At 40.0% G+C, this 27,716-nt stretch overlaps 2 protein-coding genes across 18 annotated transcripts in view; one reads left to right on the top strand and one right to left on the bottom strand.

Annotated features, from left to right (window-relative positions):
• Nucleotides 1-27,716, bottom strand: part of RFC3 (replication factor C subunit 3) — a 377,430-nt gene that overhangs the window by 3,530 nt on the left and 346,184 nt on the right. The window lies entirely within an intron of this gene.
• Nucleotides 1-27,716, top strand: part of LOC102159559 (uncharacterized) — a 555,170-nt gene that overhangs the window by 497,119 nt on the left and 30,335 nt on the right. The window lies entirely within an intron of this gene.

Raw genomic sequence — 27,716 nt, 5'->3', positions numbered from 1 at the left:
TCTTATAAAACATTAGAATGTAAGTGCCACAGGAACTGAGACACATTCCTGTTTATTCACTATAAGCTTAGTGCATCAAGCATTGTTTGATATGGGGTGAGTATTCAATGACTATTAAATAAATTAAATAATAGAGTATCAATTATTATGCTTGCAACTAAGTCTGAATGACACAGTTCAGGGAGAGGAACTCAAGCAGAGCCCAGTGGTCTTCCTGAATTAAGACAGCGTTTGGACTTCAGAGAAGCTGATGTTCTTAGAATGTATGAGCAAGAATATTGAAGAGAAGGAAACTGAACACTTGGAAGACTACAGTGATCCATAGGGGATGTTCTTGAATCTTTAAGCAAAAGCTTATCTATGCACGCATGGGATGGAACTCTATGAGGCTGAAGGAAGACGCTCCAAAAGTCATAGGTTGAATAATTCCCTAAATTCACACAGATTTTTTCCCCCTGCAACCAGACTGGAGAGACCTCTCCTTACCTGGGGCATTTAATCCTGAGAAAATTCTCACCCTAGTAGTTGGGCTCAATCATACCTAGCATAAAGGCTGCTCTGGATCTGTCCTAACAAAGCATGAAATAAAACCTTGAAATGATTAAATCGACTTGTAAGTAACTTTACTGCCTGTCAGAAATTCAACACTGTTTAAAGAAATAAAAAACCACAAACAAGATAAATTTCACAATGTCTAACATTAAAAAATCATGAGGCATGAAAGAAAGTAGGAAAATATGACCTATAATCAATAGAAAAATGTTATAAAGAAACAAGGGAAATGGTGTAGTTAGCAGATAGGGTTTTAACACCAATCACAAATATTATAAATATGCTCAGGGATGTAAAGGAAAACTAAACATAATGATAAGAAAACTCAAGATTTTCAAAAGACCCACATGGATCTTCTAGAGATTTAAACTAAAATATATACAACGAAAAATTCACCAGAAGCAATTAATAGCATATTAGAGACAGCAAATAAATGAACAGTGAATCTGAGGATGAAGCAATAACAACTATCCAAAATGAAGCAGCTTGGTAGAAAAAAATGAATAGAGTCACTGAAGTGTGAAGCACTATCAGTCTAACAAATGTATAGGCGGATAAGAGAAAGAGGGAGAAACAAAAAAGTTTAGACAGAAAACACTTGAAGAAATAATAGGCAAAAACGTGTAAAATTTGATGAAAACTGTAAGCCCACATTATGAAAAGTTTTATAAATTCAAAAGAAACATGAAGAAAATCACACAAAGGGACATTATTATCAAATTGTTAGAAAGCACCTATAAATACAATTTAAAGTGACTGATAGGGAGTTCCCATTCGTGGCACAGCAGAAACTAATCCAACTAGGAACCGTGAGGTTGTGGCTTCGATCCCTGACCAGCCTCAGTGGGTTAAGGATCTGGCATTGCCATGAGCTGTGGTGTAGGTCACAGACATGGCCTGGATCTGGCGTTGCTGTGGCTGTGGTGCAGGCTGGCAGCTGTAGCTCCGATTAGACCCCTAGCCTGGGAACTTCCATATGCTGCGGGTGCAACCCTAAAAAGCAAAAAAAAAAAAAAATAGGTGACCAATGAATAATATTTAAGATTATAAATAATATTTATTTAATATCATTACATATTATTAAATATTAATTTGATATCATTAAATAATTATAAATAATATCTAAAGCAACCAGAAAAGCATGACATTATAGACAGAAAAACAAAAAAAGGTTTACAGCAGATCTTTAATCAGAAATTATGTTATCCAGAGACTATAGAGTAACATCTTGTGGGTTGAAATACATTATTAAATGATGACTCTATATCCAATAAAAATGCCTAAATCAAGGCCATTCTAGACAAAACTTGCCAGAAATTTTGCTTTATAAGAAATGGTAAGCAAAAATGTTCAGCAAAGTTCTTCAGCCTGAAACAAAATGTTGCTAGGTAGAAATCTGAATCTAAGTGAAAAAATGAAGAACAACAAAAATAAAAAGTAAACTCTAACTTTTACCTCATGTCACAGACAAAAATTAACTCAAAATGGATCATAGTCATAAATGTAACAATTATAAATATTAACTTTTAGAAGAAAACATAGATACTTTGTGATCTTTCTTAGAACATTAAAAGTATAAACTGTAAAACAAATAATTGCTTTTTTAGGGACACTTAAGAAAAAGCAGATATAAGGGAAAATATTTGTAAAGCATATCTAATAAAAGACTTGTATCCTAAATACATAAGTATATCTTACAATTCAATAATAATAAACAAATTGGTTAAAATTGGGCAAAGCCGTTTTAGCAAAGATATAGCACTGGTGAATGCCCATGAAAAGATATTCAACATCATTAGGGCAATGCAAATTAAAACCACAATCTGCATTCATTAGAATAGTTAGAATTTTTGTAAAAAATGGCAATGTCAAGTACTGATAAAGAGCAATTGGAACCCTCATACTTTACTGATGGACATTCAAAATGGCACGACTGCTTTGGCAATCATTTTGGCAGTTTCTTACAAAGTTAATCATATCCTTACTCTATGACCTAGCAATTTCAATCTAGATCCTTACCCAAGAGAAATGAAAACTTATGTCCACCAAGACATGTATACAAATATTCATAGCTGCTTTATTTAAAACACTTCAAAATTGGAAACCACCTAAATATCCATCAAGAATTGAATGCATAAATAAGTCATGATATATCCATCTAGTTATCAATAAAAAAGGAACAGACTATTGCTATGCCAAAATATCAAATGAAAATGAAAATTATTATGTTAAGTAAAATAAGCCAAATAGGGAGTTCCTGTTGTGGCTCAGCAGTAATGAACCCAACTAATATCCATGAGGATGCAGGTTTGATCCCTGTTCTCGCTCAGTGAATTAAGTATCCCACATTGCCATGAGCTATGGTGTAGGTTGCAGATGTGGCTCATATCCTGTGTTACTGTGGCTGTGGTGTAGGCTGGCAGCTATAGCTCTGATTCAACGCCTAGCCTGGGAACCTCCATATAACACAAGTGTGGCCCTTAAAAAGAAAAAAAGCCAAATACAATACTATCTATATAATAACCTAATTCTTTTACTCTACATAGTGATATGTGTGTGTGTGTGTGTATATAATCATATGACATATATGAAATATATATAATAATTGTATATATCCACCATTTTTATGTGTGTGTGTGTGTGTGTATGGTGGTACTTTGTTATGGCAGCTCTAAGATAACACACATGATTATATGTGTCAAACCTGTGAAACTATACTCTTAAAATGGGTGGTGATTATTTTATGTAAATTGTATAGACCTGATTAAAAACAAGGGCTTTAGAGGACAGGAAGCCTGGAATGAATCTATCGTAAACCCCTAACTATATCCCCAAGAAGTTCAAGACATGCTCCTTTTTCCAAAAGCTTGCGTTTGAGAAGTGTTCTCTGTTGACTGAGTGAACTATGATTCCTGACTGCAGCAGGGAGAAGGAAGACAGCGCAGGAACTGGCGGAGCCAAGGTTATATGGTCACCTTTCATTTTCTCCATAGTTGGCAGCAGAGCTGAAGGGGCAGTTTGAATAGTCTGACCTGCGAAGAGTATGGTGGTGGTTACTCTTTCATTGGATCCCTCAGGCATAGAGATGGCAGGCCCACTAAGGCTTTCCCTGATTTGTCAATAAAAGTAACAAAAACACACCCGTGAACTAAGCAGCCCTGTTAGAGCTGTCACAGCCTCTCAGTGTTCAAATTCAATCTCAAAACTAAAGAGGAAGCCACATGTCCTTGAGCAAGGACTCGCTGATAACCCTGCAAGGCCCTCTGATCTGTTCGCCATCACACTCATGTTTGGAGGGGGTGGAGGTGGGAATCTAGAATCTAAATTTCCCCAAAGAGACCCATGTTCATTATCCGGGGAATATGTATACTGGGGAATATAATAAACTCTAAAACTGTATGGAAACGTGGACACTGTTTCCAAATAAATACTAATTTCAAGGGATTCAGAACATAACATCACCGTTTCCTACCTAAGTGGAGCTTATGGGGCAGGTGATAAAGTTTGAATAAAACCTGCTTCATGAAAAAATACACGGAGATTTCACATCATTCAGTGATTGTTCTTCAACTTGGTGAACAATTGAAATATTAACCTTCCACAGTTGGAGCAAAGAGAATATTCATTGGTTCTTTTTGTTAGTTTTAGTTGTGAGATATAATGTATAGAATTCAATGGTTTTCAGAGTTGTGGGTTTATCACCACCAACAATTTTAGAACATCTCATCACCTCTCAAATGAAGCCTGTGCCCTTAATCTACCACCCCCAAATCATCCCACCACCCCTAGCCCTAGGAGACTACCGATCTACTTTCTGTCTATGGTATTGTCTATTCTGGATGTTTCATTTGAATAGAGTCATATATGTGGTCTTTTCTATCTGGTTTCATTTTGGTAAGAGCATAATATTTTCAAGGGTCCTGTTGCAGCATCAGTTAGTACTGCATCTCTTTTCATGACCAAATGATATTGCACTGTATTTAGAGACCACATTTGATTATCCATCCTCTGGTGATGGTCATGTAGGTTGTGTCCATCTTTTGGTTATTATGGATAACGCCGCTATGAAGGTTTGTTAGGCAGCAGAAAGTAGTGATGGCATTTGGTATTTGACATAGCTGGTATACCAATCCTTTCTTCCACATGGCACATTGTTCCCTCCTGGGCAGCTGGGGAATGAGCGTTTGTTGCAGAGTCAATCCATGAGCCTGGGGTTCTTGAGTCTTGGAGCAAACTGCTCAATGGTTTAAGAGATGCTGGAGGTCATTTCATAGCTGCTATGGCACAATACCTCCAAGACACTCTCTTCCTGCTGCAAGATTCTTCTGTGGCTCCTGCTGTCTGGTCTTCCAGAGATCTGGATCTTGCCTAATCAACTAGTCTCCACTCAATCCTGGAGGCCCAGTATCTTTTCAATAAATGGTTCCTTTTTGCATAGGAGATCCAGTTATTTTGTGTTTATTAAAGTTATGTATGTATATTACCTGGTACAATACTCTGCTCTGTATAATTTTCTTTATAGTTCTGTATTCAGCCTTTATTTATTTATTTATTTATTTATTTATTTTGTTAGGGCCACACCTGCAGCATATGGAAGTTCCCAGGCTAGGGGTCAAATCGGAGTTGCAGCTGCCCACTACACCACAGCCACAGCAACTTGGGATCCGAGCTGTGTCTGTGACCTATACCACAGCTCACAGCAATACAAGATCATTTACCCACTGAGTGAGGCCAGAGATCAAACCCGCATCCTCATGGATACTAGTAAGATTTGTTACTGCTGAGCCACAATGGGAACCCTTGCATTCAGACTTCTTAAGAGAGAGGATATGACTGACTTGACCAGCCACCATCTTAGAATCATCTAAGGAAGGTGCAGCTGGGTAGATATGTCATCATATCCCAGAATTAAGAATAATTGCCAGTATACACATTTTTTTTTAAGTCAAGGACCCAGCCTAGTCCAATCTATTTCTATGGCATAGTCACATGCCATCAAAAACAATAACCTATAACAATTTTTATGAGAAAGTGGCTGTAACTCATGAATAAGGACACCTCATGGGAGCTCTCTGATCTTCTCAAAAGGGGGCCTTTTAACTGGCAAGTATTTTGTGTGCTTCATTAGTATAATATAGAACGCTCAGAGGATTTAACTTTCTGTGCCAGTGGATTCCAGCTGCTATAAGACTCTCACATGGTGGCCCTTGAGAGCTTTTGTAAATGCACATGGGGAGAATCCCAGCTAAAGCTCAGTGCTATCCCTCATCTCTCTAACTGCTATGACTTATCTGCAGTTTAAAAAGCTCCGGTTCCAACCCAGGGGCTGTAGGTCACTGCTCCCTGATTTTGTAGGGCACTGCACAAAGGTATAAATTGTATTCTCTGGCCTGAAAAGGAGTTCAGCGGTTTTGAGAGGACAGCAAATGAGGTCTCTGTGAACAGGGAGAGCTTAGGTGTTGAGAGAAACAGGCTTACAGAATGTTAATCACTGCTAGTGATTATGACCATGTGTTAGGTATTGTGTTTTTTTCCCAAAGTGAAGGCTCAGTGTGATGACAAATATTGGTGAAGGCTTTTTACTGTAATTGTGACTCTGGAGTCTAGACTACCAAGCCTGCTGCTGGCTGCCATTCACCCTCATTATAGCTTTTGCAAATTAGACAGTCACTCTGTGGGTATCTGGGATAGATGCAGGAAGCAAAGACAGCTTGGGAAAGAATATATGATTAAACCTACAGAGTAAGCTGTTACGAGGACTGTGCCTCTAACCTGCAGTCTCCATCTTCTATGCCTCCTGTGATGAACGCAGCCTCCTCCAAACATTAAAAGCGGAGAAACTAAAATCCAATATTCATATCTCAGCATAACAGGAATAACATGCTCATAGGCAATTTGTCAGTGTTTATTAACTGTGACCTAGAAAAATGTAACCGTGGCAGCGTCTCCTCATACGTGTGACAGGATGGGATGTTCTCCCCCACCCTCTGCCTTTCTAATCCCACCCCTGTCTGTCTTGCTAAAACAGGGCAAAAGCGACTGTCAGCATAATGACACGGAGGAAGTGGTCAGTGTCAACGGGAGAAAAAAAATCCTCTTTGCCATCCTTCCTTGGGAAGAAACTAAAGGTTGCCCCCAGCAACCCAACAGAGAACCTATAGTGCCTTTAGGAAACTCAGAAGAACTGGTTAGCAGGTATTTATGATTTTGAAAACAGGAGAATGGCTTAAAAGACCAAGAGTACTGCCAAAGCAGAAGAAAGAGGGCGAGCAGGCAGAGGAGACACTCACAGGGCCATCTGAGTGTGGCTGCATGGCTGCCAAATCCACAACAAATCAACAAAACAACCACCCACAAGACAATTTAAACCCTTTCTCTGTACTTTGTATGTGTACTTGAGGGTTTCATTCACTAGAGGGTACTTGCATGCCCTTCAAGACATTATGGGAATAACTAAAAGTTTCCCTGTGTTACAGTCATATGGTGTCAATTTCGTATTAGGGAATTTGAATATAATTTATGTTATAACAGGTCCCTGGGAGAGCAGCAAAATGCCCATGTTCTCCATGGTTCTTCCATGCTGCAAAGAACATAGACAAGGTACCATCAGGTTACCTGTCAGTGAGTGGAGACACATTCTATGGAGACATCATGAATTAAACAGGGAGGCACCCTTAGAAGCTGCCCAGCTGGGCAGCCCAGAGAACTGGAGCACTGCCTGCCATCATCCAGCATACAGCTGGAACTCAGAAGTTCAATGTCATTTTGTCCCCAATGCAATTCCAGTAGTTGCTTCCTCAGAAGGGAGATCTGGTGCTTTTTTCTAGAACTGTATGGAGAAGTTACCACTCTTATTTTTAGTTTCTATTGCTTACGCTGCTCTTGACTTTGGTGGAGTAAGTGAAATGGTGAGAAGGTCAGATTCAGAATGTACTCCAGTGGTAAATCCAATGAAAGCTGACGAATGAACTTATATGGAGATGAGGGAAAGAGGAGTCAGCAGACATGTCTCTTTCCTGATCCCCTGCCCTCCTGGTCTGGCCTCTCTCCTGCTGCTTCCCCCTTGCCTCTGCCTTGCTCAGTACAGCAAACGGAACCCATTCTCAAACCCTATACCAAAGCCAGGGACACATTTCCACTTTCCTAACAAAGCCACTCCCACAAGGGAAACTCTGAGCCATTTCATTTAATTCTCACAATTAACTACATATAATTATTATTCCCATTTCACAGATGAGGAGGATAAAACTGAACAAGATTAAGTACCTTGCCCAAGATCTTAGGCTGGAGAGTTGCAGAAATGAAATTCAAAGCCAACTCTGATAGGCTTCACACATTAAACAATTCAGCCTAATGATTTGCCTGTGATGAGAGCAGGTAGAATATTTTTGTGAGCGAAAGAGTATCATGGCCCTCCTCTAGCATACCCTACCCCCAACCTCCCAACACACATGACACTGAACTTCTTGGTAAAGAATGCCTTTCTTATATCTCTGAATTCCTACTGACAATCCAATAGCTATTGATGATCTATCCTTCAACTTAAGAAAAAATTTCTTAAACCTGTTGAGAAATACAATAGATACATCTCACAAGATACTAAAAAAACTTGGCAGGGGGACTACTGTCCTTTTGAAAATAGGAAAGCACTGAGATAAACCATTGCATCCCTACAAAATACAACTTTCCCTCCACATGACCTGAGTTGCCACCTTTTGGTCAAATAACACCATTTCTTACAGTTCATAAGTCTTTCCTCTTATTTTGAGTCATAGCATCAACTACAAGCCAAAGTAAACTCAGTCATGAGTTTATCATTTCATTTTTTTATATCCTTGAACAAATATCCTTTCAACTGAAAAGAAAGAAAAATATCATTTTTACTAACATGCTTATGGAATAAACTCTAAAGCAAAAGTTGATGGACATTTTTGGAATTACCACTTTAATAATTTTGGAACAAGATTTTTGCCTTGTTTTTCAGACACTTGATGTTGCTTATCTTAGAGGCCATTCAAGTTTTAGGTATGTTTTAAATTGCAAATGCTTCCATCTTAAACTTATTAAAATTCAGCAAATACCTGTTGAATGCCTACGCTATGCTAATAGGTAATTTACTTCTATTGTATTATTTAGTATAAAAAAGCTAGATTAAAGATAAATCTTCATATCAGCTCTATTTTATTAAAAATTTCACACCTTATAGCTTATTGGCTCTTCTTAAATAATTCAATGTAAAAATCAACTTATTAAGAAACATATAATAATTGGTGCAACCACTATGGAAAACAGTGTGGCGGTAACTTAGAAAACTATACATAGAATTGCCATATGACCCAGTGATCTCACTCTTAGGCATATATCCAGACAAAACTTTCCTTAAAGGCACATGCACCCACATGTTCATTGCAGCACTATTCCAATAGCCAAGACATGGAAACAACCTAAATGTCCATCGACATATGATTAGGCATTACACAATGCAATACTACTCAGCTATAAAAAAGAACAAAATAATGCCATTTGCAGCAACATGGATGAAACTAGAGACTCTCATCCTAAGTGCAGTCAGTCACATATCTGGAATCTAATATATGGCACAATTGAGCCTTTCCACAGAAAAGAAACCCATGGACTTAGATAATAGACTTGTGGTTGCCAAGAGGGAGGAAGAGGGGGAGGGAGTGGGGTGTACTGGGAATCTAGGGTTAATAGATGCAAACTATTGCTTTTGGAATGGATAAGCCACGAGATTCTGCTGTATAGCACTGGGAACTATATCTAGTCACTTATGATGGAGGATGATAATGTGAGAAAAAAGAATGTATACATGTATGTGTGACTGGGTCATCGTGCTGTATAGTAGAAAATTGACAGAACACTGTAAACCAGCTAGAATGGAAAAAATAAAAAACATTATTAAAAAATAAGGAACTATGTAATATATGATATATGATGGATCTTTGTAATATATAAAGAATACATGTATATAGTATATATATTTACACATATATACACATAAAGGGGATATATGATATAAATGAAATATATATATCTTGTCTGTGAGTGTTTGTAATTTTAGCCCGTGTCTACATTGCTTGAGGCAAACATAGATTTTTCCACATTTGCAGATTTCTTAGTTAAGTGGAAAGGATCAAACATGTTACAATATAGTCCTTTAGGCTCAAACATGAAAAGATCAGATTTTTTTCATCTTTTATGTAAACATATATTGGGCATTTAACATGGCCCAGGCACTGTGCTAGGCTCAGAGGTCGAAAGCATTGAAGTTTATGTAGTTGCCCTTAAGCATCATCTAACAAAGATACAGGTGGGTCTGGGGCTCAGAGCGCTGCCTGGAGTTGGCTACCACAGTTATAGTCATTGTTAATTTCTTCAGGACCCAGCACTTTATAGCTCTTCTGAGCCTTATTCTTGGCACTGTTGTGCGCCTTGGGGATAAGGTGCAGAAAGAGTTGTTTGGAGGGATGTCCCTTGAGTCAATCCATCTAAGAAGCCAGGACCAAGGAGAAGCAGGGGTGTAAATTCAGGGGGGAGGAGGAGAAAGAGCACCTAGGAGAGTCTATTTGGTTTTTCTGTTCACATGCAGGAATAATAGCAGAATAGGAGAAGGCTTAAAGTAAAATTTGTCTCAAAAGATGTGGTTGCATACCTCGTGTGTGTTTAACATATATGACTCCGTTTTCATCTAAACAATTTTGAACTTTAAAGACAAAACTACCAGTTTCTCTAAGTTGGAAGGAGTTGAAAGATCTGACATACATCTGTCTTCAACATTATTCAAAATAAACACTGAAGTAAGTCAGCGTTCTCAGTCATGAACAGGTGGAAGAGTGGTAAATATGCCTTAAGAATCCAAGCGCCCCACTTAAAGCAATTTGGGGCTTTGAAATCAGAAAGACCTGACTTCTAAAATGGGGCTTTTAACTCTGGTAGAGTGTTCAGAGCTCAAATGTCATTTCTATCCTACAAGGCTGTTGTGAGGATAAAAGGTGGTGTTTATAAGGCACCTACCACACAGTAATGCTCAATAAATTATATTGATCATGATTTTAATATTGTACTAAGAGCCACGCAAGTTTAGAAATTCTGTTAATTCTCATACACCTCCCATTTCAACCTTCACAGTCCCAACTATTTATTTAACCAACTTCTCCCCAAACAATGCCAATACATAAAATTTTCTCTTCTATTTGCTAGAGATGAAATTTAGCACACTGACTATTCATCTTTTTATGAGTGAGAACTTTGTCTTCATCTTTGGTTTTCAAATCCGAATCACTGGCATTGAGAATGTTGGAAAAGACACACCTAAGTCAGGTCTTTTGGATTCCCTATAGGATCTCCCCATACCTAGTGTGATCGATACTTTGTTCTTTAAACTTCTGGAATGTTTAAATGAAGAAAAGGAAAGTCATGTGTGCAGGTTTTATGTCAAGAGTTTGTCAGTCTCCTATGGAGAAGAATAAAGAGTGATAGTCCTCATACTCACAGATTTCTATGTTGGCAATTTCTACTTGGATTTCATTGGGAATCATATCCCAATCTTGTTGTTCCTATAAAGATGCTGACTTGCCACTTGATCCTAAGCTAACAGAGGCCATTAGAAATTCATGAACAACTGTGCCTTAAATTTGTTCCCCTGTGAATTTAATTTTAGAAATTAATGAGCTCTGCTGATACATTTTCCTGGTAAATTAATGAAAGATTATATAATTCTGTTTAGCTAGATCAGGGATTCCGAGCTCCGATCTAATAGGGCGTTTGTCCCTACGTGGCATGTGCTCCCTGAGTACTGAAGACCAGCCTCCCAGGGTTCCTTTGGGTGTGCCTTAGAATAACAGGCCCCCTCAATTTGAGGTGGGGGTTGGTGAGGAGGAGGAGTTTATCCCCGGGAGAGTGGGAACAATGGTCAAATGGGAAATGATGCCTTTGAAAAGGTCTCGACATCTTGCTGTGAGGTAGGTGTGGTAAGGGTGGTTGGGAAGTCTTCGTTTTTGTTTGTTGGTTTCTGAGGAAATGAGTCAAGGGGAACAAGTCAGACAATTAATTATTCTGAAGTCCAGGAGTGAAAGAAACTTGTTGAAGAACGATCCTACTCCTGGGTGAAGTTAATGCCCTACTTAATGATACCTTTTTTTGGTATAAAGGAGTGGGGATTTTGCTGAATGAGTGTGAGTCATTTTCCAGATTTCTAAGGCTCTTCTGCTAATATGGAGGCTGCTGGCGTAGCTCTTGGTGCTTTGGAGGCTCATGGGCACCGAAAGTAGCAGCGAGGCTACGCCACAGCATAATTTAGATCACAGCTCCGAAGACCTGCATATAACTCATCCGCTCATGTGTTGAGCATCTAAACCACCTGGCTGTTCCCTCTTTTAATCCTGATGACAACCCCATCATCCTGGAGGATGAGCAGTTTATCCAAGGTCAGATGCCCAGTGTGTAGAGACCTAAAATCTAACTCTAGCATGTCTACTAAAAAAGAACATTGCTCTGGGATCATACTAACTTGAGAGTAAACATAGTGGGTTTTTTTAAGGACCCTACATCAAAGAAAACCAACTGTAAAATCCGTAAATAAAGTTCCTTTCTTGAGGCTCAAGATTAGATTCAAACAACAGTGACTCGATACTAAGTGGTAAAAAGAGAAGTGGGTAACCTTACTAAAAACCTAAGCTGACAAGAGATGGTTCTACTTTCCAAGGGAAAGATGGCACAATTCATATCAGAAGAGAGAGAAATCTTTCTATTACTGTCTCCCCACCTAGTGTAAATGGCCTATTGTTAGCAGATCTCATTTGGAGGCTTGAATATTCAAAAGACCAAAGACTACTTTGGTAGGATGTGCGTGGTAGGATGTGAGAAAGTCCTGTCTGTCGGATTAATATGTGGCACGAGGAGTCTCTATCTTTTTAGGTTTAGGAAATAAGAGGAGAGAAGAAAAAGGAGGAGGGAGAGGAGAGAGACCTACTAATATGTCCACAGCCCAGCGCTCATTTTATGTAAAGGACCAAGAAATATTTTTTAAATGGAAAGACTAGTCATCAATTTCAGGCTTTTTTTGCATTTCTGTAACACAAACCACATTTGTATCCTAAATCTTCAGTAAAATCTGCTATACCCAAAATATCTTGGGTGAGTAATTTTTTGAGGAAACAGAGGGAAGGGGTGATTTCTGCATCTGCACTGGCACAGAGAAGCGAGGAAAAGCTGCTCGAGGCCAGGTGTGGGTGAGTTCCAGCAGCCTGCAGGGGCAGGAGGGCACAGATCAAGAGAGTGGGCACCTCGGGAGGGGCTGCAGGCACTCCTGGTTTACCTGGCAGTGTCGTGGTAAAGGGAAGGGATGGCAGGCTGCCTCTCAGTCCCCTCCCATTTGCTTAATCTAACTTGTTAAAACCTTTTGAGGACTGAGCTGAGTCTGTACCTATAAAAAGGCAGTAAAAAATTCTGTTGGGCTCTTTTTTCAGAAAGTTGAAATAAGAGCTAAAGGAAAATTGGAGAAAAAAGTGCTCAATTCACTTTCCTATGAGCTTCCACCCCAGGAAAGTTTCTGTATGTCTAGAGAAGAGTAAACTGCAGGGGAAAAGAACAGCCGTCTACCCGACAGGGAGGAGAATGCTTTCCAGTCCAGCTGCTATTCAGCTGCTAGGTCCTCTCTGATCAAAAAAGCATGGGACAGGGTGGTAGGAACCTGTCAGTGACAGTGAACCCAGGGGGTCTGGTCTGGAGCCTTGCACGGGGATAGGGCCTGCGTCTCCCAACAGGGTTTTGGCACAGATCCGAATATCTCTGTTAGCTCACCCTGCTATGTAATGGCCCAGATGTTCAAAGCTATTAACCCTTGAAAACGTAGACTTCTTTACCTGTATTTTTTTCTTTAGAAACTCTCTTAGTGGTCGTCATATGAGAGCTCTCAGCAATTGTTTGTTTTATAGTAATAGAAGGCGCTTATTAAGATAGTTTATTATGTGATGTTAGGTGCTTTATGTAGAATTACATCATTTAAATCTCACAAAAATCCTATTTCACAGACGGTAAAAAAGGAGGCTTGAATACACTTAGAACATTTCCCTAAGGCAGAGAACTTTTACATGGTGAGGAAGTCAGGATGGGAACTCATGCACTCAGGCTGCTCTAATTGCTGAACTTAACTGAGTAGGATAGGAGAGCCATGACGCAATCAAGAGAGAAGCTGCGTAAATCTGTATTCCTGGCATCTCCCCCTTCTTGAAGATCTGGATTCCCCCCCACTACTGTTCTCTACCAACCTACTCTAGACCACTTTCCCTCCCCAAATCTGCTTGACCTTGAGTATTTATCAAGTAGGATAGTCTTCAATTCATTGCATTCTCTTTTATGTTGCACATTTGATATAGTGACTTGCAACTTGGTCCTTAAAATGCTAGGCACAGGCTGTCAAAATAGAGTTCTAGTAAAATTAAAGCAGAGATCAAAGCTGGAAATAGCTTACATTTATTTGGATTTCACCAGGGGAACATTAGCTCTTTATGACATTTGAAAGATGATGCTTTTATGATCTTTATATAATAGGTTTACTAAAGCACTCTGTCTTATTTAAATTCCAGTGATCCTAAAGAGAAAATTCAATTCGTGTATCCTTAGCTATCCTGTAGTTGATGGACTTGAATCATTCATGACTTTAAACATTTTTCAGTACAAATGAAATATAGCTTGACTATATAAGAAAAGTCTGGAAGTTTGTCCTGTAGGTCACTATTTAAAGGGCAGATACTTCACATATGCAAATGCTCTTCCCACACTGTAGTGGGGCTGATTTGATTAAATTATTTTCTCAGCTAACAACGCTAATAAGCAGGCTAAATTAAGTACTTTACTTTTTGAAGTAGTTCATTCTTTGAGTTATTTCAAAGGGATTAAAAGAAGAGAAAAAACATGTTGACTACTCAAAAGTATAAACCACCTATCTTTGCTCCACAGAGTACAAAATAGGAGTGAATGGGCAAAAGTAGAGATAAAAGAAGTCCTTTCAAGATGAGATGTCCAGACGAAACGCTTGGCCTCTCAGCCTTTAATAAAGCTAACGCTCATTAAATACACCTAAAAGGCACTTGTTATTCTCATTAATGACCTAATGTGAATTCGAGTGGGCACAGCCTTCCAGCTAGGGTAAAGATCACTGATGCTTGAGACAAATATCAGAGCAGACACACAGTTTGTGGTGCTTTGCGTATCTGAAATTTTAGGATGTACAGGAGAAAGTTTGACATCCGTGTCAGTTGACGCAACTCTTCCTGTCTGACTCACAGGGCAGGACCACGTGAAGCAATGGTCCACTGGCCCCACACCGGCCAGTGGTTTTCAAGCTGTTCCGCAGAGCCCGGGACCATGTGCTGAGGACTGTTTATTGATGGTCCTAGGAGGAGGTCCCTGAGAATATCTGAGGTCTTCCGGGGAATGAAGGATGGTTAAGAGAGAGGCCGCGTTAGCAGAGCCCTGATACTAACCAGCTTCTATCAGAGCTGTCCATTTGACTTGCTCTTGAGGACTATCCCACGAATAATTTCATTTTTTTAAAGTGTTCTACTACTAAAATTTATTAGAATAGTGTGACTGGCTCTTTTTTTAGAAAATCCTTCAAGTCTCAGCTTTGTTATCCCCTCTTCAAAGATGCTTCTACCGATCCTCTACCCACCCAATATGTTCTCCACCTTAGAACCCTCTTTATTTCCTTCCTATTCCTTATTATAAGCTTAACTATTTCAGGCTGGTTATTTGCACACTTTTTAACTGTCTCCTGCACAGAATGGCAGCTCTGCTTGGGCAGGTCCCTTAACCTTCTTGATATTAGCTCTGTCCTCAAAAGTCCCTGGTGCCATAGTAAGTGCTCAGTAAACCGAATGAAACACTAAAGGCATGATGAAAAGTGGTAAAACTGTGTCACCCAAGGATTCAGGCACACTTGATCCCATCTAGAGGACAAAAGTAGGGGATTCTCCTCTCCCCGTGACCTATGTGTACAGGGATCAGGGAGCATTCTGGCTAAAAACCAGTGTACAGAGGAAATGAAGTCAAAGTACTGGGATTTGGTTTAATTTTTGCCCCATTTGCATACTTTGCTCCTCGGCTTATAGGTTGTCTTTCCACAAGATGCTATGACATGTGCACACACGTGTGCCACTTGGAACTCAGCTTTAAAGACCGCCAAACCAACTTACTTTATTCAGATTATCAGTACAGCTTGAGGTCAACTTATTATAAAGCACTGAGGAATAAAGAGGACAAATGCTAGAGATGGGAAAATATATTTGTTAGAAACCAGTGAAGTTGGCTGCCTGGCTGTGAGAGGAGCAACTATGATTTTATGTCTGCACAGGTAAAGGTGAGATAAAGGAGGCAGGCTCAGAAGACCCTTCTTGCCACCCCCAGGAGCACATGGGGACAATGACTTCAGAAAGGAAAGACACCCCCAAAGGTCTCTGGGTCTTGTGATTCAGTGTGGAAGCTTAACGATCCTTGTCTTAGAGGCATTGACTGAACGTGACAGAAAAATAGGGGTGAACAGATGCTAATTTATGAACTTATAAAGTAAACAAAGTCTCTACCTGACAGACAACTCTACCAATTCAAGCGTGGCTCCTTTTTAAATATTTCACTCTGATGGCTGTTTTGTTTTTTTTTTCCCTTTAATTTTTTTTTAACCAAAAATGTACAACTGTACCCTTTTTTTCTGCAGGAATTATGCTTCCATTACCACTGTTATTTTCAACTCACCTACTCTTTTTAGGTCTTTGAGCAGCTTTAAGTAATAAAAAATCTATCCCATCAGCAAAGACAAGTGGAAATTGACCTTGAAGTTTGATTAATTTTCAAACTAACCATGAAGGAGTTTAAGAATCAAGGACTTAAATTAACCTATAGGAAACCAAATGGTGCTTCTCAAATCCCATCAATGGGTAAGAGTTATGAATAGCTGATCATCTATATGGTTAATTAATCCCAAGTGAATGGGCTCTAACCTCAGGGTTTACATAAAGTAATCAGTTGGAGTGAATGAATTTGGGGGGGGGGTGCTAATCACAGCTTGTCAAAAGCAAATAAAGCTTCTATCCCTCCCACACTATGAGGCCACTTACTGCCATCAAACTCCAAGTTCTAAGAGCTAGGGCTCGGGCTTCAGTTTGTTCAAACAAAACAAAACAAAAAATAAACCACCTCCACCAATGAATCAAGAGGCCGCATATTAACTACAGTGGAACGTTAAGAAATATTAAGAAATGGAAGTAAGCATAGGGTGCTAAATTAAATTTTCACATAGAGAAAATGGAAAGTAAGTAGCCTGAGGGAACTCTTTCCTGAGACTGTTTTTCCTTGCCAGCTTACACTTTTCAAAGTAAAGGATATTATCTTAAAAAGTGCACACACCCTTTGAGAAATGAGAATACCGAAAATGTGAACATGATAAAACTCAATCTGAGTGATGGTGACACTGGGAAGCTGGGTAATTACGTGGGTGGGATCTCCCAAACCCAAGCCCCTTCCCGTGATTTCTGGGAGTCCCCAGAGCTCACATCCTCACAGTCTCTCTGCCTTTAGATCCCGCCCCCACATACTATGTTCTTGTGTCATCTCACGGGAAGCTCCGGTCTTGGGCTGTTTTCACAAAAAAATAATCCTTGTGTTTGTTAATCACATCATGAATGTGGTGGATGGTGGATGTTAACACAGCTCACATCCAGCTCTCTCAGCCTCCAGTTACTTTTCCACGGCCCTGTGATTTTTGTCTCACTTTCTCTAGCCTTGCTGTTCACTTCAGGATTGAAAATGAGAAACTGCCTCATCAGATGAGTTTAGTAATCATACATCATGGCCAGAGTTCCCGTTGTGGTGCAGCGGAAATGAATCCGACTAGGAACCATGAGGTTGCTGGTTCGATCCCTAGCCTCCCTCAGTGGGTTAAGGATCCAGCATTGCCATGAGTTGTGGTGTAGGTCGCAGATGTGGCTTGTATCCTGCGTTGCTGTGGCTGTGATGCAGCTACAACTCCGATTAGACCCCTAGCCTGGGAACTTCCATATGCCACAGGTGCAGTCCTAAAAAGCTAAAAAAAAGAATCACACTTTATGGCAAATTATCATGAGTAATTGAAATAAGATAAAATTAAAAAAATAGAACAATAACTATGCTTTCCCAGAGAGGAATTCCAGAACGTAAAAAATCCTTTCCTCCCCCTGATAATAATTACACAAAATACATCCCAATGTTATAGATCAATTTATACAAGGGGCTTGTTACAAATTAATTTTTATAAAACTCAGCTTAAAAATATTTCTTTTAATTAATTTATTGATCCAGTGAACACATTTGGGAAATAGTAGTTATTGGCCCCAAATTGCTCATTCTCCTCTTATTGTGTCTGTTACATCAGGATGTCCATTTTCCTCTACTCAGCAGCACTGGAAAATACGTGAAAACATTTTGAAAACTAAATGAAGTTTATAGATTTTGGTGGTTTTAATTAGTACATCTTTGAGTCCTAGTGAGACGAACCCTTTAATACACGCTCAATTATCTCTTTTTCTACCTCCACAAATTGCCTGTTCCCATGCTTTACTCATTTTTATTGAGTTTTACCATGTTTCCTATTGATTCATAACAATTTGAATCAATAAATATCATTTATCTGCCCTAGATTACAAACAGATTTTCTCTGTTTCTTATTTGTATTTTTATTTCATTTTTTTTGAACTTCTTCCTATAGTGATAGGTAGAAGGCCTTTTGCATCGTGAAACCATGCACACCAATATTTAGCTATATTTGCTCCTAGTAGTTTCATTTTATCCATAAGATTATATAGCTGTGTACTATTTATGTAATTAAAAATAAAATTAATTATATCCTGTCCTACCTCTCAAAATCCTAATCAGATGTTAATTGATAGTAATTTATTTTATAGACTACCTACACGGGAAGAATAGATATTACTATACTATTAGGTGATTCTGGTCAGAGATGTGTCATTTAGCTCCTTTTATTCATGGGTTTTCTTTCTTTCATTAAGTACAAATGTATCTTTTTTGTATAAAAGTCATTATACATCCTTCATATTCTTATTTATTCTTACCTATTTTATATTGCTATTGATAGTGTTTAGGGGCTCTTTTCCACATATTTTCTAACAGGTGGCTTATTATAGGAAATCTATTCAAATATAATTAGAGCTCTTTTACATTTTACTTATATTTGGTTGAATCTATTTGTCAATCATCTCCTGATCATCTCTCATAATTTGATATCCCCATGACTCAGTTTCTCCTAACATTTAAAGGTGAATAAAGTGCCCACCTAACAGGTGTGTTGTGATGACTGAGTAGCTATAAATTTCTTATCCCCGTGCCCAGCACAAAACCAGCACCATCGAAGTATTAGTTGTGGCGGGGGTGTTGATGTTGCTACAATTAGATTTCCTGGGGGGTTTCAGTACCCAGTGTTTCTCAGTCTTCTTTTTTAGGATCCAAATGTGCCAATGCACATTATCCTTTTGTTCATTCTTTGCTCCAGCTCATTTTGTTCCAACCAAAACTCATTAGGACGGTCTGGGTGAGACTCCCTTCACAGCTCCCAGGTAGTTTTCTCCTTCGCAGGCATGAAGCTGCCAGTTTGTGGCTCCCTCTCTCACCTCTTTCATGTACCACATCTTGGATAAATTCCTCAGCATCTCGAAGCACGGGACACACTCCTCCACGGTTACCAGGCTTCATGTGTCCTTCTCCCCTGTTCTATTATTTTGGTCACTTCAGTTGGCATTCATAAGACTAAGTGTGTTAAATCACAGGCTCAGATTCTCATCCTAACCAGAAGTGACTTCTCTTTACATCTTAACTCCTGTTTTGACCTGTTCAATGACACCGTCCCCCTAATTATCTGTAATCGCTTCTCCAACTCTTCTGCATTTGTCAATGGCGCCTCTCTTTCCCCCCTTTCTGCCTTTATGTATAGTAAGTAAGGGTGCTATCACCGTTCACCAGAGCAAAGAGAACTTTTATTAAAGAAAAAAAAAAAAAGCAGAGGAATTGCAATTCAGGGCAAAGAATCTGGTGAACTATAGGCAAAAGCCTAGAGAACAGAGAACATTCCCTAGAGGAAAATGAGAGGTCTAAGTGGCGGCAGCTTCTCATGGGCTGCAGACGAGGGCAGATGCTGGCTGAGAGAGGAAATCTTCCTTCTCCTAGCTGGACCCTGCAAGCTGCAAAGAGCAGCCTGTGCAGGGGGTGCCCTCCTTTCCTGGCTTCCCGAGACTCTAATTTTGAATTAGGTTCTCTTAACTCATTTTCCCAGTCTTTAAAATTTCCCAGACCTTTACTATTAAGAAAGAAACAAAGTTATAGGCAAACACTGTGAGAAGCAGAGTCAAGGTAAAGATCCCAATTAACACCCAAGTAGAAATCTCTTACGTGTCTAGTTCTGTGCCAAGAGAAATTAATCAGGGGTTCACGCTGGAGATTAGAAACATCAGTCTGAAACCAAACTCTGTCATCTTCTCCAGTTATAATAACTCCTTGTCTCAATCTGTAAATTGTGCTTTGCTAAAATTAAATTTTAGTAGCTACAAGCAATAAGTATTGAATTCATATCTATGAAAGCAAAAGAGAGCAATTTATTATCAATAAAATGTATTTCCCTTTTAATCCCCCACTGGCATTGCTAATGAATTATGTTGGACTAAATTAAAAAAAAAAATTCCTTTCAAAATATCACCTCGAGAGTAAATGGAGCACTTGCCACATGAAAGAACTCCACGGAAGAATCATTTGCGAGCCTCAAATGAAGTCACTGGGAAGGAAATGCCACACATGATCCAGTTCCTCAAGTTTCCCAATCGGGGCAAGTCTGTGCAGGGATCAATTCAAAAGTCAGGAGTTCCCGTCGTGGCACAGTGGAAACGAATCCGAGTAGGAACCATGAGGTTGCAGGTTCGACCCCTGGTCTTGCTCCGTGGGTTAAGGATCCGGTGTTGCCGTGAGCTGTGGTGTAGGTCACAGACGTGGCTGTTGGATCCCGAGTTGCTGTGACCCTGGCGTAGGCCGGTGGCTACAGCTCCAATTAGACCCCCTAGCCTGGGAACCGGGTGTGGCCCTAAAAAGACAAAAGGCAAAAAAAAAAAAAAAAAAAAAAAAAAAATCGAAAGTCACACAAAGGCCTTTATTTGATTGACTAGGTAAGGAACACACATGGTTGCCAAGTATCTCTTGGCCCCCAAGGAATGGAAAATTTGGATTGTTCCAAGGTTGAAAATTCCTTAGCGCTGAGTTAAGATCTGCTTGGAATAGATGTCTAAATATGTGCCTTGTCTAGAAATGCTATTTCAAAACAGGTTGACAGTTTGCTTATAAAGTTTGCCAAGGTCAAAGGACCTCTTTAAAAACTTTTATTTCCTTTTATTATTGTTGTTCCTCCTTCTTTTCTTGCTATTGCACAAGCTAAAAAAATCCTTTCTCATCTGTTCGTAGAGTTCCATGTTTCATTGGTTAGGGGCTGTACGTCACCTTGCAGTAGGGGAGGGCATTTTACCAGAAAAGCTTTTCCTTGGCATATATTTATTCTATTTATACCTACATCTATAGATTTTTTTCATACAAACCCTAAGTGCTTTGGAGGGATCAGGTGGCAGCCAGCTATAGATTCTCAACCAAATTCAACCTCTGTTGAGAATTTCCTAGATGGTGGAATCGACCTAGATTCTGAGCTCCATGTGTAGCATCTTTTTAGGGACTAACCAGACCGATATTCTGGGATTTGTAAAAATTCTGCAGGGTCTTCAGTGACAGTGAAAAGCCTTGGGAAGGTGGGTGCGAGAGTGAGCAACTGAAATCCCCACTCTCTCAACCTGTCTCAGGATTAAGGGGAATTACAGGTCTACTGTTCACTGAAGAGAAACAAATGCCCCCTTACACAGAAGGGATTAGGGCCCGGAGGAGCGTTTATACTTTTGAAACGATGTTGCTGTTGGCCTCGAGTGCAGGGCTGAGCTTCATAGACTCTGCATGAAAAACGGAGGTTTGTCTGGGCGCTGGAATCGCAAAATGAAAGCTACTCAGGATGAGGCATTCTTAAAACCTCCCAGTCACACTGAAATTAGATCCTCAGTCCCATAAAGGATTTGCAGATTTTTTGTCTCAGAGTTAATCTGGGAAAATATTCTTATCACACAGCAGGAGAATACCCTTCTGAATTTTACAGATCCACTCTGCAGCAGCCTCAGACGACAGCAGAAGGAAAAGAAAACTCTTAAGTTCTCTAGCAACCCAGTGAACAACTGATGCTTTTCCTGAAAGACAGGCCTACCGCTCAGATCTGATCCCGGGCCTGGGAACTCCATATGCCGTGCCCCGCCCCCGCCCCGCCCAAAAAAAAAAACAACAACTCTTAGAGGAAAATATAGGCAGAAGACTCTTTTAACATAAATCTCAGAAGTATCTTTTTTGACCCATCTCCTAGAGTCATGAAAATAAAAACAAACAAATGGGACCTAACTAAGCATAAAAGCTTTTGAACAGCAAAGGAAACCATAAACAAAACAAAAAGAGAACCTACAGCATGGGAGAAAATCTTTGCAAATGAAGTGACTGACAAGGGCTTAATGTCCAAAATATGTAAACATCCCACATAGCTTTATACCAAGAAAACAAACAAACCAATTAAAAAATGGTCAGAAGCTCTAAACAGACATTTCTCCAAAGAAGACAGATGTTCAAAAAGCACATGAAAAGATGCTCAACATCACTAATTATTAGAGAAATGCAAATCAAAACTACAATGAGGTGTCACTTCATACCAGTCAGAATGACCATCATCAAAAAGTCTACAAACGATAAATGCTGGAAAGGGTGTGGAGAAAAGGAACCCCTCCTATACTGTTGGTGGGAATGTAATTAGGTACAACCACTATGGAAAACAGTATGGAGGTTTCTCAGAAAACTAGATACAGAACTACCATATGATCCAGCCACCCTTTCCTTGGCACATATCCAGAGAAAACTGTAATTCCAAAAAGATACATGCACCCCTATGTTTGTCACATGCACCCCTACTATTCACAACAGCCAAGACATAGAGGCAACCTAAAGGTCCAAGGGCAGAGGATTGGATAAAGAAGTTATGGTGTGTGTGTGTATATATATATATATATAATGCAATATTACTCAGCCACAAAAAATGAAATAATGCCAATTGCAGCAACATGGAAGCAACTAGAGATTATCATACTAAGTGAAAGAGGTCAGAAAGAGAAAGCCAAATATCATATGAGATCACTAATATGTGGAATCTAATGAAATATGATACCATAAATAGAACATACAAAACAGAAACAAACTCAAAGATTTTGAAACAATTTATGGTTACCCAAGGGGAAACATGGGGGGACATAAATTAGAGGGTTGAGATTGACATATGCACAATACAATAGTTCAAATGAATATGTAACAAGGACCTACTGTATATCACATGGTAACCTATTCAATACTGTGTAATAACCTACATGGGAAAAGATTCTGAAAAGGAATGGATGTATGTCTAACTGATTCATTTTACTGTACACCTGAAACTAACATAACTTTATACGCCAACTATAAAATTGATTAAAATATAAAACAAAATAAAATTGGCTGCTAAAAAAATCAAAATAAAAAAGCAGAGGAAATTAAAATTGACATGTGGGCAGAGTTCTCAAATATAATTTATACAGTCAATCAATCAAGACCTTCTGAGCACACATACATGAAGGGCTTTGCAAGACACTGCATGAATCATCAAGATGAATCACACGTGGATTTTGATAGTGGCGCTTGTTCTCACAAGATGCATATAAACATGATATTTCATCTATGCAGATAATAGTGCATATAAACAAAATATTTGAAAAGCATCATGCAAAGTATATGACGGCAAATGCCGGAGAGATGTAAATCACATCTCCTAGGATTTCAGAAGAGAGATTGTCTCTGCTGAAGGAGAGGGAGATGATCATACAGGGCCTTTCCTCGGGGCCCTAAGGGATGGATGGCCTTGGGATGTCTCCAGGCTAGAACTTAGGAGAATAAAATTTAGCGGGCCTTTGCCCAAACCTGTGCCATCTAAGGTTATCCTTAGGCATTACTGTAAAACATATGGAAGTAGCTTTGTTCTTTTTTAGCCTCTCTTTCAATATCCTAATAAGACGACTTGATAATTTGACAAATGAATGATGCTAGTGGATTAATGGCTAATAAGGGTGGGATTCTACCTTTTTCCAAGTACTTATGTTTTAACATGCATTAATCCTCATTTCTGTGAAACAGCTATTCCTTATATAAATGACTATTCAGTCACAGCCTGAGCTGAAATCTGTGGAGATGTATTTCTCTTTTTCCATTTTGCCCTCTAACCATCTTTTTATTGCTATAGTGCTGGGCAGTCTCAGTGGCTCCATACTTGCCAGCGTTGCTTCCTTAGGGCAAAGCCAACATCTAGATTAGAATCAAATATTTGGACTCTGTCTAGGGACCAACTTCAGTGATCTGTGGATTGGCACCTTTTAAGCTGAGAGAAACAAAGGAGAGAACTTTGATGCCTACTATTGTTTTAAAACCAGGGGTCAATACCAAGAATTGATGTTGTTATTTAAACAAACAGACAAACAAACCAACCTAAAATTGAGGGGTGAAGTCTGGGAAGGAAGGATGGCGCAAAGGTGACATACAGAACAGAGGTGATGTTTCTGTGATTCTGTGAGGAAAGACTCGAACAGAGCAGAGAGTGCCATGGCCTGGGAGGAGGAGCCAGTGTGGGTAGTGGGGTGGGACTGGCTGGTCACGGTGTTCTGTTAGGGTTCCCCATGCCACCATGGAGTTAACCCGGGCAAAGTTAAGGTTATCCAACCCTAAATTCTGGAAAGAGGGGTGAGACATGTTTCAGAAACATACGGAAATTATTCTTATTAGTTAAGCAGAACAAAGAATGCTAATAAAAGGTAAACAAATGCTTTTCCTTCCAAATGCATCCGGGTTGCCCTGGCAACCTCAGGGAAGACATCTGTTATGTTGGAAAGGTCCTTGTGTATATCTTGAAGTTCATAACATCTTTTGCTTGAATTGGGGTATTTGTCCAGGTTCCAATACATGTCTGGTCTTTGTCTCCCCCCCACCTCCCGCCCCAACACACAGAGAGTTCTAACTTTATTCCCTCTCTGGTAGACATTGTTGGGTGCCTGTTCAACACTTACCATTTTCTCCTCACAAATTGAGGCCTGTTCCTGTTTGGACAGCAGTTTGCCCCCTGCCCAGAAGCAATTGTGATTGGTCTAACTCTTAGCCAATCATGAGCATCCCTTTTCCCCCCACCAGAGACTGGTCCAGGGGATGGCATCTGAGTTAGACCTTGGCAATGAGAAGGCAATGAACACCTGCCGTAGACTCTACGAAAGATTCTTTTCCCTGAAAAGTGGTATGAATGGCATAAGGAAAAACTCCCTTTCCTCCATTCTTTCCTATTTGAGGATATGCTTCTTGGAGGTGCAGAAGCTGAAAGATAAGATGTCATTGACAGCTTTATTGAGCCATAAATTCTGGGTTTCTTGCTTAGTAAAAATTCATTTATTTATGGTTTAATCCATTCGTATGTGGACATTCTTTTACTTGTAATTCAATGCATTCTACATGATACTTACTTTGAGCTTTCAGCTATGGAGCTGGGAAAGTGTGAATTAACAAAGGAGCTTTAAAAGAATGGCCACCAAAATGGTAGCAAAGTTTGGATGGCATTTGTTTCTAGAAGTAGATCACTGCCGTTTGCCATCTTGTCCAGGGCAGGACACAACTTTCAGGTCTGTTTTCCAAAATGGCCAGGCTTTGACTCATAAAGGGGTGTCAGGGCCTTGCTTCACTCTGCCCTCCTGACTTCCACATTGCAAAAGCTACTGTTCCTCTCATTCATAGGATGGCTCTTCTCCGAGGTCCCCACCTTGGTCCTCTTCTCTCTGCCCTGCCCCCTTCCTTAGCAATGTCTCCTCCTGCCCAAATGGTAGCTCTCTTGTCTTAAAAAAACAACTCTTCAGCTTGAACTTACCTTTCCTTTGTGCCCCATACTTAAAGTTTCAACTGCCTATGGCCCATTTCTTTATGGATGTCCCACTAGCAACACAAACACATGTTGAACCAAAATAACCATCTTCCCTGACCATCCTGACATCTCCATTTCTGATAATATCAGTATCACACTCTGGGCTCTCAGTTTTCAGGTTGTTTGGCTCTTCCTTCTCCCATATAGCATCCGAACCAGCCATGCTGTCAATTCTGAATCCCTTCCCTCACCTCGATCTTCCTCTTCATTCCCCCACCCCTCGTCTAGCTCAGCATGAAGTCCTACCCAAATCTCTATAATAGACTCAAATTGAGAGCATCTTAGGAAATGGGTGCCTGGTCCATCTTCCTCACAGCTTTTAGGGGTATCTGTCTCCAAACCCAGAAGACTGCAAAAGCATCCTCACCCTCTGAATGATGTGCAGACTCTTCACTGTACTATTCTAGCCCCTGCCCCCCAGCCCTGGAACATAGCCAACTTATCATTTTAGCTTGATCTCTTGCTTTTCATCTGTCCTTTTTCTGTACTCCTAGTTAATCATGACTAATACCTTTGTTATCATTACTCTTACCACCAGCAACCACAGCTACTATTACTTCTCTCCGATGTTACCATGACATCATAATACTATCGTCTCTCTTCACGGTGAACATTTGCTAAGTTCTTCCTGTGTGCCAAGCACAGCGCCTAAGCACTTTCATACACTGTGCAGTCACCAAGCAATCACTGACCGTCTGCAGTGTGCTCGGTAGCTACTGAAGACATGATGAAACAGACAGAGCTTATAACCTCACACCCCTTCTCTATTTTAATCCTTGCTGTGATCTTCCCCCTAGACGGATATTGTTGCCATCGACACAGTTTTATAGATGAGTAAACCAAGGCTTAGAGAGTGTAAGTAACCCAAGCAAGGACGGAGATAAGCGGTTCAGCTTCCAGATCCCTCCTGTTCCAGACTGCCACACCACTCCACTGCCCACTCCACCTTGCTTCTTCCCCCTTCCTCTCATGCCCACTCAGTGACCACAGCTCCTTGAGGGGATAGATGAGGTTGCATTATTTTTCATTGCACCCCTATTCCACTCAGCACAGTGAGGAGAATCTTTACAGCTCAATACAGGTTTTCAGGATAATGAAATAAAAGTAAAAAGCCCTTGTGACATCACCCCAAAAGGGTGAAATCTCCCAGTCAGGCTCTCTTAATGCTGGAAGAGCCTCTCCCAGAGTGATCAATGTCTCCTAACTGTCTGAAATAGATGATACATCCCACGCACAGCCTCTAATACAAGATTTCATTGGTCTCCGTTCTTGTGTTTAATAAGCAAGATTAATATCCATTTAAAATCCAATTGATAGGACAATGTTACCGGATCCCATGTTCATTCCTCTTTCTGCGCTACTGCACTCTGCTAATGTCCCATCATGTTCTGCTCTAGTGCATTAAGGGCAAGATTGGCAACATTTGTTTGGAATCAGGCACTTGTTATCAATTTGGAGAGTGGCTTATATATCCTGCTTCAAAATGTCCAGGGGGCCAATAGAGATGAATGAGGCATAGTTCATGTCCCTGCTGCTTTGCACAGCTCCTCTTTACATAGAAAACCATGGAGAAATGCCCTGCTCAATATAGTCTTAACACAAGCATCACAGAAAGAATTTTTTTTTTTTTTGTCTTTTGTCTTCTTAGGGCCACACCCGTGGCATATGGAGGTGCCCAAGCTAGGGGTCACTCGGAGCTGTAGCCACTGGCCTACACCACAGCCACAGCAATGTGAGATCCGAGCCATGTCTGCGACCTGCACCACAGCTCACGGCAACACCAAATCCTAAACCGACTGAGCGAGGCCAAGGATTGGACCTGCAACCTCATGGTTCCTAGTCAGATGCGTTTCTGCTGTGCCATGACAGGAGCTCCCGAATCATCTTTAACACAAATGATTGTGCTTTTGTTTGCCTGGCTCTTCATCATCACCTCTCATAGGACTCAAGTAACACTTTCTTTCATTCCCTCGGCTTTGACACCACAGACATTTCAGTCTCTCCA

The sequence above is a fragment of the Sus scrofa genome, chromosome 11 (assembly GCF_054392235.1).
Source record: "Sus scrofa isolate SSC_HxYL_T2T_F1_AM1 chromosome 11, Sscrofa_HxYL_maternal_Yorkshire_Landrace_v2.0, whole genome shotgun sequence".
Classification (NCBI taxonomy): Eukaryota; Metazoa; Chordata; class Mammalia; order Artiodactyla; family Suidae; genus Sus; species Sus scrofa.
Note: the sequence above shows the minus strand (reverse complement) of the source record. Positions and strands in the feature narration are given on the sequence as shown.